The following is an 11662-nucleotide window of genomic DNA, read 5'->3' as shown; positions in this document are numbered from 1 at the left end:
CTGCAGTGATGTTGTCAAGTATTCTAGAAGTGACAGTGTGCTCTGTAATGTCATTCGCAGCCCAAGCGCAGTCCCTGCACTTAAAAAGCCACCACCATGCTGTGCAGCATATTGCTCCCATTCTCTCAGGAAAGCAATGAAATCGTTTAGAAACTGCACACTTCCTGATTTAGCTCTAAGGCCTTTTATTGGGACCCTAGAAGACATGACAAAAATAAGTTTCTCCATCAGCTTTACAAATTTCTCCGTTGGTTCAGTGCGTGAGTTGCAGGTTTTCTCCAAGTGATCCCGATAAAAAAAATCCCTTTGAGTACCTCCTCACTAAAGAGCTGGAATGCCAGATTTACCCGCATTTTTTCAAATGAATTTGGGCGTAAATGGGCCTTTGTGATATGGGGCATCACTTTAAGCGTGACAGATTCTTTGTCCAGCTTCCAAGCTTCTTCAATTATATCCACATGGACATGCCCACTCGGGATCTGTATGCCTTTCCCCACAAATGCATTCCGAACGCATTTCACCAGGTGGGGAAAGTCCGAAATGAAGTGAATGCTTCTTCCCTTGTCAACAGGATGGGGAACTTTGCACTTGATCTCTGTACATGAAGCTGCGCAAGGGAGAAAGCAGAATGAACATCATTGACAGACTGAAAAAGAAGCACTCCTGGCTAGTTTTAACAGAACAGCTAACATACCTTTGATGCCAAACAGCTTCCATAAGCACCGATTCCAGGGAGCACCATCACTCGTCCAGAAATCGACAAACAGGCCAGATTTCTCGGCCAGGATTGTGGCCTCCAGAATTATTTTTGAAAGGGTAGATGCCTTTACGTTGCCCTTAGCTGCAAATACTCCGAGAATTTGAGTCCATTTTCCTGCAAATATGGGGCAATGCACTGTGAGTAATGTAATAATGAGCATCAGCAGTATACATAAGCTACATATGCTAACGTGAACTGCAACACAAATGTATATATATATATATATATATATATATATATATATATATATATATATATATATATATATATATATATATATATATATATATATATATATATATATATATATATATATATGCAGAACTATAAGGTATTAATTTCATTAACGCACCTTGGAATGGCTGGAACATAATCACAAGGCCATGGTCACTCAGGGTTGTCTTGCTGTTGTTGTCGCTGAATGGACCAAGGTCCACAAAACCACTCAGTTCCCCAGATGATGTCACACTGATGTTTTCAGACAGCTTGATCTCGTCAAAGACGAGACCACCATGAAGGCTAAATTCTTCCATTTTCCTCGTCTTCTCTTTAAGCGCAGAAAAGACGCTGCTATTAAAACCAAATGTGCTCTTAAAGCCCTGCAGGTACTTGGCTAAGCATGAATTGCTTGGCAAAGCCATAATTTCATGTCGTCTTAAATGTTCGTACAGCTGCGCGCTTCGCATCCGCATGAGGATGCACTCCAGAATCCACAGCTGGTCATAACGCATTCCCCTGGTTGACTTCCTAGAGGCTGCCTCAAAGCATGCTTTGACCGCAAGGCGCTGTTTTAGTGGGAGGCCACTGATTTTGGCTTCCAGCACATCGTTGGGATTGACTGGGTTAATTCCCGGAGTTCTTGAACAATCTTGTTGGCTTGAGACAGTTTTTTCTTTGCCCGGAATAGGTGAACGGATTTTCGCTTCCGGGAATTTTTTTGCTTGAAAGCCGCTGCTCGCTTCTTGCCCCTGTTCATATGGTTTAGGATAAGCCTTCTAGTGTATTTGCATCGAAGACAAGGCTTTCCATCGGGCGTTGTCACAAGGCAGCTTTTCGAGAAGGACGATTTCCCATACTGGGTGCATTGCCCAGGTGAGATAGGTTCAACCTCACAGCCTGGGCAAAGAAGCAAATTATCGGTCTTCCTCAAAGCTGCAAGGGCGTCGTCCTCTTCCCACTGTACTTGAAGCTCATGAGCTTTAATGTTCCGGCAATACACTGTGCAAACATAATCTGCAGCTGCGGCACATGTCGAAAATGTTACGTGCTTGGCTACGCACACATCACCTGGCTCAGCACTTGTGTGCCACCCAAAGCACAGAACTTCTGGGTTGTTCGACAGAACAATTTTGCTGCATGACTGTGAGGGCGGGACGATGTCTTTCAACGGATGCGGTTTGTGCGGCGGCATATCTGATGAAGTCTCTTCGCCACCAAAATCTGCGGAGTCGCTGCTTGTTTGGCTGCATGATGCCCAGCGCTTCGGGGCTGGTGTGCAGTTGTCCGCTAAGTTTCTCTTCTTCCTTTTTCGTGGGACAGGCTTCGTCATGTAGGAGGGAGCATCCGGAAATATTGTCGGGACGGCGTCGTCAGTGAGCGCTGGCCGCTCGCGATCTATTTCCACAAGTTTCCCGTTTATAAGATGCTGAAACGTCCTTTGAATATATCGTTCATCAAAATGCCTCGAACACACAACACAGCTGTCATCCAAAGTCTTGTCGTCTCGTTTTATGTTCCGAGCCCACTCTTGCAAACGAAGGGGGTCCGACGGGGCACGGAACAACGACACTTTTTCTTTTGACGACTTGTAGCCTCCTTTACAAAGTGGCACAAAACAAGTCCTACCTTTTTTGGTCGGCATCTTCACGTGCAGTGCAGGTAAATCACTCTTTGAGCACAATCAGCGACGGGAACGACACAAAGTCACGCACGAATCGCGGCCCACGTGCATTTCCCGACGGAGCGAACTGCGCGAGAAGCGGCGTGCCCAGCTCGCCTAAAGGCTACAGCGCCACCTACGCTATGCATCCGAACCGGTTTCACAGCGGCCGATGGATATGGCGGCCGTTCACGACACTAGGTAAACCTTCTAGCCTCTATACTCGCGCGGTCGGCCGCGACGGTGGAGCCTCCACATCAGAAGCGCTGCAGCTGACCACGTGACGCTACAGCAGCGGTAAAAAGCTGAGCTTGCCTCGCTCTCCGGGCACTTACGAGGCGGCCAGGTGTTGGGATGCCGCCTAGAAGCAGGGATGATTTGAACGAGAAGCGAAAGCTTCAGCGTGCCACAGAGACCGATGAAGAGCGGGATGAACGTCAACCAAGGAAAGCCATGTATTACCAAGCCTAGCCATCAATATGCTTCGCATCTGACTAGGCCTAACCTTAGCTAAGCCTCAGCCATTTTTTTCTCTGATCCTTCAATTGTCTCGACTCCACTGCTGGCCTGCCTGGCCAGGGCAGGGAGAGCGTCGAGATTGCCCAATGGTGCGGCGCCACTCATGGAATGCCCGACCACCCACCATACGCAGCGGGCTCCGACCGCCGGAGACAGGAGAACCTAACACGGGGTCAGCAGCTACCTGGGGCCCCTCCACGACCCTTGGTGGCTTTTCCAAGCAGCCGGCTACTTACCGTCGAGTGCTTTTCGCGGTTTTTCAGACACCGGAAGTATGTGTGATGAGATCTAGCCAGTAGAGGCTTAGGTCGTCGGCCTAACGGCCCCCCGGCCCTCAGCGTCATGTCTTAACACCTCCGCGGGGACCCATCTGTGCTACCAACCAACCAACCATGCACTTATTTCCTCCCCTATTAGCTTGCTCTTCTCCTACTGAGGAGGGAGTGTTCAAGGCCGGGCTACCGGGCCACAAACCAGGTACGTGGCTTAGGATGAGATGGCCCGGGCCTACTCCACCGGTACTCCACAACATCGACGGTTTTTACCAGACGCTTTCGAGGTCGTACTACGCCCACATCTCCCGGCGTCCCGCAAAGGCCATTACAGCCCTGCTGCCGGCCTAAAGGCGGCTTCCCTGGGGCGCCGTTTCAGAGCCTGGCTACTATGAACCAGCAAGTATTTGAAACCTTTTGATGTATTGACATGCCTTCCGTGCCCGATTTCGTGGGTCCGACCTGAGTACAAACCCAAGACTGCCTCCGCTCAGGCATCGGACCTCACGCGCGCGACTGGCCCTCACAGTCGTCTGGGACACGGTGGAAGAATATCTGGGAGTCGCTGCCACTCCCATGGGGTTTTGCATCCCCAGAGGATGGGTCCCGACCGTCCCATCCCCACTGCTGGCGTTGCACCCGAACAAAGCCTGGTAGCCGAAACTACACCGGCCCGTATTCGGTGGCGTGGACAGAGCTAAAAGCAACTGAAAAGATAGCACATTCAGTATCGCTGAATGGCTCTCCTGAACCTTTATTCAGGGTAACGGAACGCGCAATACTAGGGTTTATAATTTGCCAGAACTTTTTTGTATTACTTTTTAGGATTCTCGAGAAGTCGTCATGATAACAGTGTTGCTTAGCCTTTCTGATTGCTGATAAATACGAGCTCTCAGTGGCATAATATTTGTCCCATGAGCAGGTGCTAGGATTGGCTTTAGCTGCCCGGAATAGGCGTTTCTTTTTATTTTCGATTTTTTCAGTGACTTCGTGAACCAAGGCTGGTTTCGAGTGTCATGAAAAGTAGTCTTCGGGATATATTTATCGCCAGGGAGTTAAGCTTTTGTTTAAATATCGACCAGTTTTCTTGGATTGATCTCCTTTGAAAAGTTGCGTTAAAAGATGGAAAGAAGGCGTGCAGCTCGCTATTTATTGCTTCATAGTTGCCTTTATCGTACAGCCGGATTGTCTTTCCCGGACTGTGGCGAGGAATTGGATTGAAATTAAAGACCGTGTGGATGACTTCATGGTCACTAATTCCACGCAAGTAAGTCATAGAGGAGAAACTTTCAGGATGGCTCGTTAATACTAAATCTAAAATATTTTTAGTGTCCTTTACTACACGTGTAGATTCTGGTACAAGATGGGCAAGATTAAAATTCGAACAGATATCAAGAAATTTTCTCGTATCCGCTCGATTATGTATAGATTGCACCACGTTATGCCAGTTAATAGTCGTGCAATTAAAATCCCGGAAAAGAAGAATGTGAGCGTTGGAATACCGCGAGGTTAATTTAGACTAGGTTGCGTTCAGCTGGCGGCAAAAATGGGGGGTGTATTGTGGCGGCCTCTAGCAGACACCCAACAGCACAGAATGTGGTGCGGATCGACAGATGAGCCAAATTAATTCAAGGTCAGAAGAAATGTTTAGAGCAGTGCATGATAAGTGGTTGCTTGCCGCAGTCAGAACACCACTACCACGTGCATTTTTGCGATCTGAACGAAAGATAGAAAAATTTGGTAGATCAGTAAGCACCTCAACATCACTGATGTCATTTGTTAGCCACGTTTCTGTTAATATAAGCAAGTTGCTATCAGATGATAACACCAGGCTTGACACGAGCTCTCGCTTCGTGATGAAACTGCGTATATTAGTAAAGATGGCCGAAAACGTAAGGTTAGGACGAGGACATGTTTGGGGATGGTGTAGTGCCGACTTGTGTCGCCGTGGTGGCTAGAAGGTTTATTTTACTGTTTGCTCAGTCTCATAAAAAAAATAGCGTTTGGGGCCTATATGGAGGGTTTTGTACAGCAAAGAAAATTTAGCTGCCTTTGATTTGGCATACGCGACAAGTTGCTTTCTTATATCATGAACTCGGCGGGAGAAATCCTCACCAATGCTGAAATCAGTATCTTTTAGTTTGGGGCCATTTGAAAGGATCATTTGTTTTGTCTTAAAAGATGCAAACTTTACAATTATGGAACGCTGGCGTTCTGTGTTGTGACGCCCAAGAGAGTGTGCACGTTCGATATCTTTACTATCTAACGTCAAATCAAGTTGATCGGAGCAGTGGCGAGTTATGACTTCTTCGGAATCGGCAAATGACTTGGATGGTGTAGGATCGGAAAGGCCGTAAAAAATCAAATTGCATCTTCGTGACCGGTTTTCGGCGTCATCGAATCGGGCATACAGATCCCGCACCAGTTGAGTCGTCTTTTCTGCGTTGCATTGTACACATTCGACATCTGTTTTCAAAGTAGCCAGGTTCTGGTAGTGGCTCTCTAAATCAGCAATCCTCTGAATTAGATCTGTAATGGCAATGGTAATCTGTAATAAAATCTTTAATGATCTGTATTGGTAAGAATACTGCAAGGATCAAAGCTCAGGAACATGACACCGTCGGGGTCTTCGGGATGGCTTACCACTGTTGACCGAGAACCATTTCCTCCCGAGTGTTTAAAGAGTGTACTGCTCGCAGAATAGTCCGCCACAATGCGAGCTACACGAGCCACGCGACTGCACGGCAGCGATCACTTCCTTCGCCCACGCAAGAAGGTCCCTTTCACTCAACTTCTCTGTGAAATGATAAGAACAGAGTATGTTGTAAGAGCTGCTTACACCATGAGGCACAAAAGAAAAACAAGGCTCTTTAATCAAGAACGTCTCTTGAGGTGCCGGGTGCGCTGATTTTGGGTTTATCCTTCTGGCCTAATATTTCATCAGCCTTCCTACCGTATATGCGCTTTGGCTTCATAGCGGCCTCGACAATTATTACTGAAGACATGTGCTGCTTGCTGCTCAAAAGAAAATTTTGCATTAATCCTTTCTTCAATGTGCTACTCATGCATGATTGTGTCGGGCATCGTCCTACGTAGTGCTTCATGCAGGCAGCGTTAAGAGATCGGGGGATCGAGCATGATCACAACCTTCAGGTGAAACAAACTGCCATACGACACCCTCTCGCATGATCTCTTCCGGATAACTCTGCCTTTTCTTCCCGCAGATATTTGAAGGCATCGACGCTTCATAGGTACTGTTTTGGAAAGGTGAGAAAAGTGTACAACAGCTGTATCTTACCGGTACTCACCTATGGGGCAGAAACATGGAGGCTAACGAAGAGGGCTTAGCTTAAGTTAAGGACAACGCAGGTAGCTATGGAAAGAAAAATGATAGGTGTAACGCAATGAGACCGGAAGCGGGTAGAGTGGGTAAAGGAAGAAACGCTAGCGAATTACATCCTAGTCAAAATCAAGAGGAAGAAATAGGCTTGGGCAGGGCGTGTAATGTGGAGGCAAGGTAACCGCTGGTCCTAAAGGAAAACGGAATGGATTCCAAGAGAAGGAAAGCGTAGCAGGGGGCGGCAGAAAGTTAGGTGGACGGATGAGATTAAGAAGTTTTCGGGAATATGGTGGCCGCAACTGGCAACGGACAGGGCTAATTGGGGATACATGGGAGAGGTCCTTGCCCTGCAGTGGGTGTAGTCAGGCTGATGATGATGATAATGATGATATACATGCGGTTCACTAAGAACCCAAGACTTCTAATCATTTTAGTCAACCAAACCCACCTAATTCATCTGTGCGCACTTCCAGAGTGCGCACTTTGGCATGAACCATCGCCTGTGGTCCGCCACTGCTGAGTATGCGCGACAAGTGGTTATTGCGCGAAATAAATTGATCAGAATATATATCGTGCATTGACCCCCGCAATATCTATACTCGTTTTGATTTCTGAAATGAAATGAAATAATTTCTTCAATGAACCGTTTTTAATCAGCGCCCGGAAGTGCGAAACCGGGCGCGCACCATCAGCCGCCACAGTAGCGAGCGGCCAGCGAACGGCAGGATTACCGCGCCCCTAGCGGCGGCGGACGGAGAGCGCGGCTTGCAAAGATGAGCCCGCATTGTCCGCGCGATCAGAGCGGAGGTCGTACGAAAGAGCGCGCCGTCACCCGTCGAGGTCGGGCCCGATGCTGCAAACGAGCAGTGGCTACCGCCGATGGGCAGCAGGCTCTGCTGCGCATAGATTTTACACGGACGTATTTGCTAGTAAAATAAGAACCGATCCTCCACCACTACTTTAAATTTATTACCGCACGCCATGCATAGTAGGATCATGATAGCCGAAGTATGCCACTAAATTTAGACACTCGACGCAACGAAGGTCCTACCAAGACACCAAATTCAGTGCTGCGTGAATGTTCGAGGTTGGTTTTGTGTCAAAGTTATGGGAGAGTAGGGCAGCGACATAAATTTTCAGATCGTTGCCGTTGTTTTTTGTTGATACATATCACAAAACAAGTACTGTCGTGTCACTCCCAAATGCCCTGGCATCATGGTAACCAATACAGAACAGCCAGCTGCATAGGAACGCGGTCATATTAAATAAAAGTTTCAACTTCTAACTGTCGCATTTGGACCAACCGATGGGTCAAAATCAGAGGCCCTTTCAAAATCACCATATTCCATATCCTTGAAATGAATGCGCTTGAAGTTGGCTCCAACAGAACCTAGACAACCCTTGCGAGCCTATTCGAATGACAGACACTGCACTAATACTGAACTCGATACTCTTTTCTATGGCCCACTACACAGTACGCACTGCCACCAGCCTGTGGTGGCAGCCAGGCTACGCGACATTTTTCGAATTTCCTGCCATCATTACAACTTTTTTCTGTCTGATGTTTTTTAATTGGCTGCTTTCAGCACAACATTTTTCTAAGTGTCACATCCGTTGCTCTTTCGCTCAGCCGAGTGCAATGGACATGCGATTTGGTTCGATGCCGAGCGCGCCAACACGAAGTTTTGAATGTGATTGTAGGCCATATCCAACAGAGCTTGTCCCACTGTCAGGATATGCGGTACAAATGGCTTCCCATGCCCATCGCACACGGTGCGAGGCTGCGGTGCGCGGAACTTTTTATTGCGTTGCTGCTTTTGATGTTCTCGCATTTTCTTTACTCTTATTCTCTTGTGGGCGCCTTTGGGAACACCAGAACACTGGATGGTTCCGGTGCTGCTTGAGTCTCTACAAAGTCTTCTTCAAACCTTCTGCGCGGTCGTTGGGATTCACTCTACTCTTCTGGTGCGTTCAGACTATCCTGAAGAGCGGGAAAACGTGGATGTAGCTTGGAGCAAACTATATAACTATTACATCGGCTTTAGTCCCAACCGAGCACCGCAACGTCGTATTTTGCCCCGCATGTGACCTGCTGCTAAAATAATTCTTCATGAATTACCCGTGGCGCAAAATTTCCTAAACGTTGCATAAGGTAAGACTAATAACCGATTTTAATGTCTGAGCACTTGCAGTAGTATAGGACGCCAAGTTGATTGAATTCAACAGGCTGAAAAAATCTGGCGTAATGAATTTTGCGCCTTTCGGAGGGCGTTCTCGTTCACCAAGGCTCACTTCGCAATTCTTTTGCCTGTTTATAAACAGCGAATCTGGTTAACCTTGAAATATGTTGTTGTGGACATGCGGCGAGTCACAGCGCAGGACTGTCAAGTTTTACGATAGTTATGATAGCTTTATGATGCCTCATTTAGAAGTTTTTATGAGAACGCATTTAAAAGTAGGGGGAGAGGGGGGCGCTAAATACCAAAATATCGTCTCTTACCCCCTCTCTCTCTCCTATTTGCGCAGTCAAAAATGTTCTGCCCAAGAGACTTTTAACCGAGCATTGCTTCCGCAACACACGTTGACATTACAATTTTCAGCTCCCAGATGCGAAGTGTTTTGGGCCAGTAACGCGCAAAGGCTTTGCTGTTGTAGATTTCTGGCGCGCCACATGCATTGCAGCTTAGATGCGCTGCTTAGCAGCTTGCAGTGCTTCCGTGCGGCTGGCACGTCGCACTCCCATCCCCTAATTATTCGTCCCCTAATTACCCTAATTATTCATCGGCCGTTTCTGGACCACACTGTGCGCGTGCTGAAGTCCGCCTTAGCCCATTAACGTGACAGGTGACAGGAAGATACCTGTTTTAAACTTTCAGGGCATTTTCTTTAAACTGTTCTTAATTCCGTGTGCATTTGTAGAGTGGCGAATGAACAGGCCGAACCATATTACCTTCGGACAGTATCTTTTAGCCATAAAGCAATTTTTTTTTCTTATGCTTTGACCTCTTATATTCTAGAAACATCACCGGAAACCTTCCATGGCCTCTTTTTCAGCAGCAGATGTGGTCGCCGACTTTATTTTGTGCTTACCATCGTAAAAATAACGCCAACAAAGGAACAAATTTAAGGTCGTGCTCCGGCCGTTTGTAATGCCATAATTGTGGCCCGTCATTGTTTAAAATAACCTGCAGCGAGGCTGGGGACTCTAGTTGAAATTCAGGAAACTCTGGTGTCATGTGAAGTGCATGTGACGTCACATAGATAGCGCGGCGCTTATCGCTGTATCAGTGATGACAGCCGGGCACTCCCTGTTCTTTTTCTGGCTACGTACTGGCGTGCAAATTAACCGTCTACGTAGGTCATCACTCTGGCTCTGCCTCCTCGCTGGCGGCTACGACGTATACTGCGTATACGTATACTGGCTATGAGATTGAGACAAAAATCCCGCCGGGTTGCAAAAAACCGCTAACAGCGCTCCCGGAGCCTGCTGCGAGGAGACTGGCAGCATGGCGACGATCAGAAGGTTCGATCAGTTCATCGAGGACGGCGAGGAAGACGGCGCGTCCTACGCGGAGAGGTTCGAACACTTGCTGAAGGCCTCCAAGGAGAGCGACGACCTGAAGGCGTCATTACGGTAATTGAAAAGAAAGCGCACGAAACTCTAAAAGCTCTGCTGGAGCCAGAAAAGCCGGAAAACAAGACATAAGCACAGCTGGTGCAAACCGTGCGAGAGCAATACGTAGCAAAACCCTCTGTAATTGCGGAGCGGTTCCAATTTAACCGTCGCCTCCAGCAAGAAGGCGAAACAGTGGCAGCTTTCGGGGTGGAGCTGAAGCGGTCGGCGGCATCCTGCGACTGCGGGGCGTTTCGGGACGAGGCTCTTCGCGACCGTTTTGTGGCCGGGCTCTGTGACAAGAAACTCAAGCCGAGTTGCTGAAGAAAAGCAAGTTAACGTTTAAAATTGCCTGCCATGTCGCAAGGAGTATCCAGTTGCGCTGTAAAGGAAGCCGGGATTTTCAGCCCAGCGTGTGGCAAGAAAGCGTCAGCGTTCTCCACCGCTAGCCAGACAGCGGGAGACGCCCACCGCGCTGGAGGGAAGAAACTGCTACGGTGCCTTCTGGGCCAAGGGCGACGAAATCACTGCACTGCTTCCGATGCCGCTGAGCGCGTGAAGCGTCTACCTGAAAATTTCACAACTATCCTTGGCGTTTGCGTAAAGGTGTCGGGAACTTAACGAAAACGCGCACGGCCAGAAATACTCTGCGAACGAGATAGGTGAGGACAGTGACGCGGGTGAACTTGTGCTGCACGATATCGAGTCCTGTTTGAGGCGCACCAGACTTCACAAAATTTGTCTCAAGTTAGAGCAGGAAGATGTTCTTATGCAGGTTGAAACAGGGATGTCTGTCTCAATTGTACCAGAGACACAGTACATGAAATACTGGCCCAGTCCACCCAAAGAGCCAGGCAGTGTAAAACTGAAAAATTACGGAGGTACTCCGTTGCCGGTATCGGAGAAGCTAACCGTTTCGGTAGAGCACAACGGTCAGCACAAGCCGCTTCCGTTAATTGCCGTGAAGACAAACGAGAATACTAACACTGTGCTGATGGACCGTGACTTGCTGGCGGCCCTTAAGTTGGACAGGTCTAGCTTGCATGGGGTCCACGTGGACAAAGTGGCGGCGTTGTTTGAAAAGATTTTTGAGCCTAGCGTTGGCCTTATCCAGAACAGTACAATTAATTTAGTGCAGAAGAGGGCAGTGCACCCGTCATTTGTAAAGCGCGATCGGTGCCATTTACGATTAGGGAATGTCACCCAACATCGCGCACTTTTAGCGTGAAGCTCCCAGACACCCTTAGGGCGTGTGGGGGTAGCGGCCTCGGACTCAAAG

General features: G+C 48.1%; 2 pseudogenes; one reads left to right on the top strand and one right to left on the bottom strand.

Moving 5' to 3' along the window:
- Positions 1–594: 594 nt before the first annotated feature.
- Positions 595–2791, bottom strand: LOC149357190 (uncharacterized; annotated as a pseudogene).
- Positions 2792–10276: 7485 nt separating this feature from the next.
- On the top strand, positions 10277–10934 carry LOC149357189 (uncharacterized; annotated as a pseudogene).
- Positions 10935–11662: the final 728 nt, after the last annotated feature.

Source organism: Amblyomma mixtum, chromosome 3 (genome assembly GCF_055824585.1).
Source record: "Amblyomma mixtum isolate Tamu chromosome 3, ASM5582458v1, whole genome shotgun sequence".
Lineage (NCBI taxonomy): Eukaryota > Metazoa > Arthropoda > Arachnida > Ixodida > Ixodidae > Amblyomma > Amblyomma mixtum.
The sequence above is the reverse complement of the archived record's forward strand: the minus strand, read 5'-3'. Positions and strand labels throughout refer to the sequence as shown.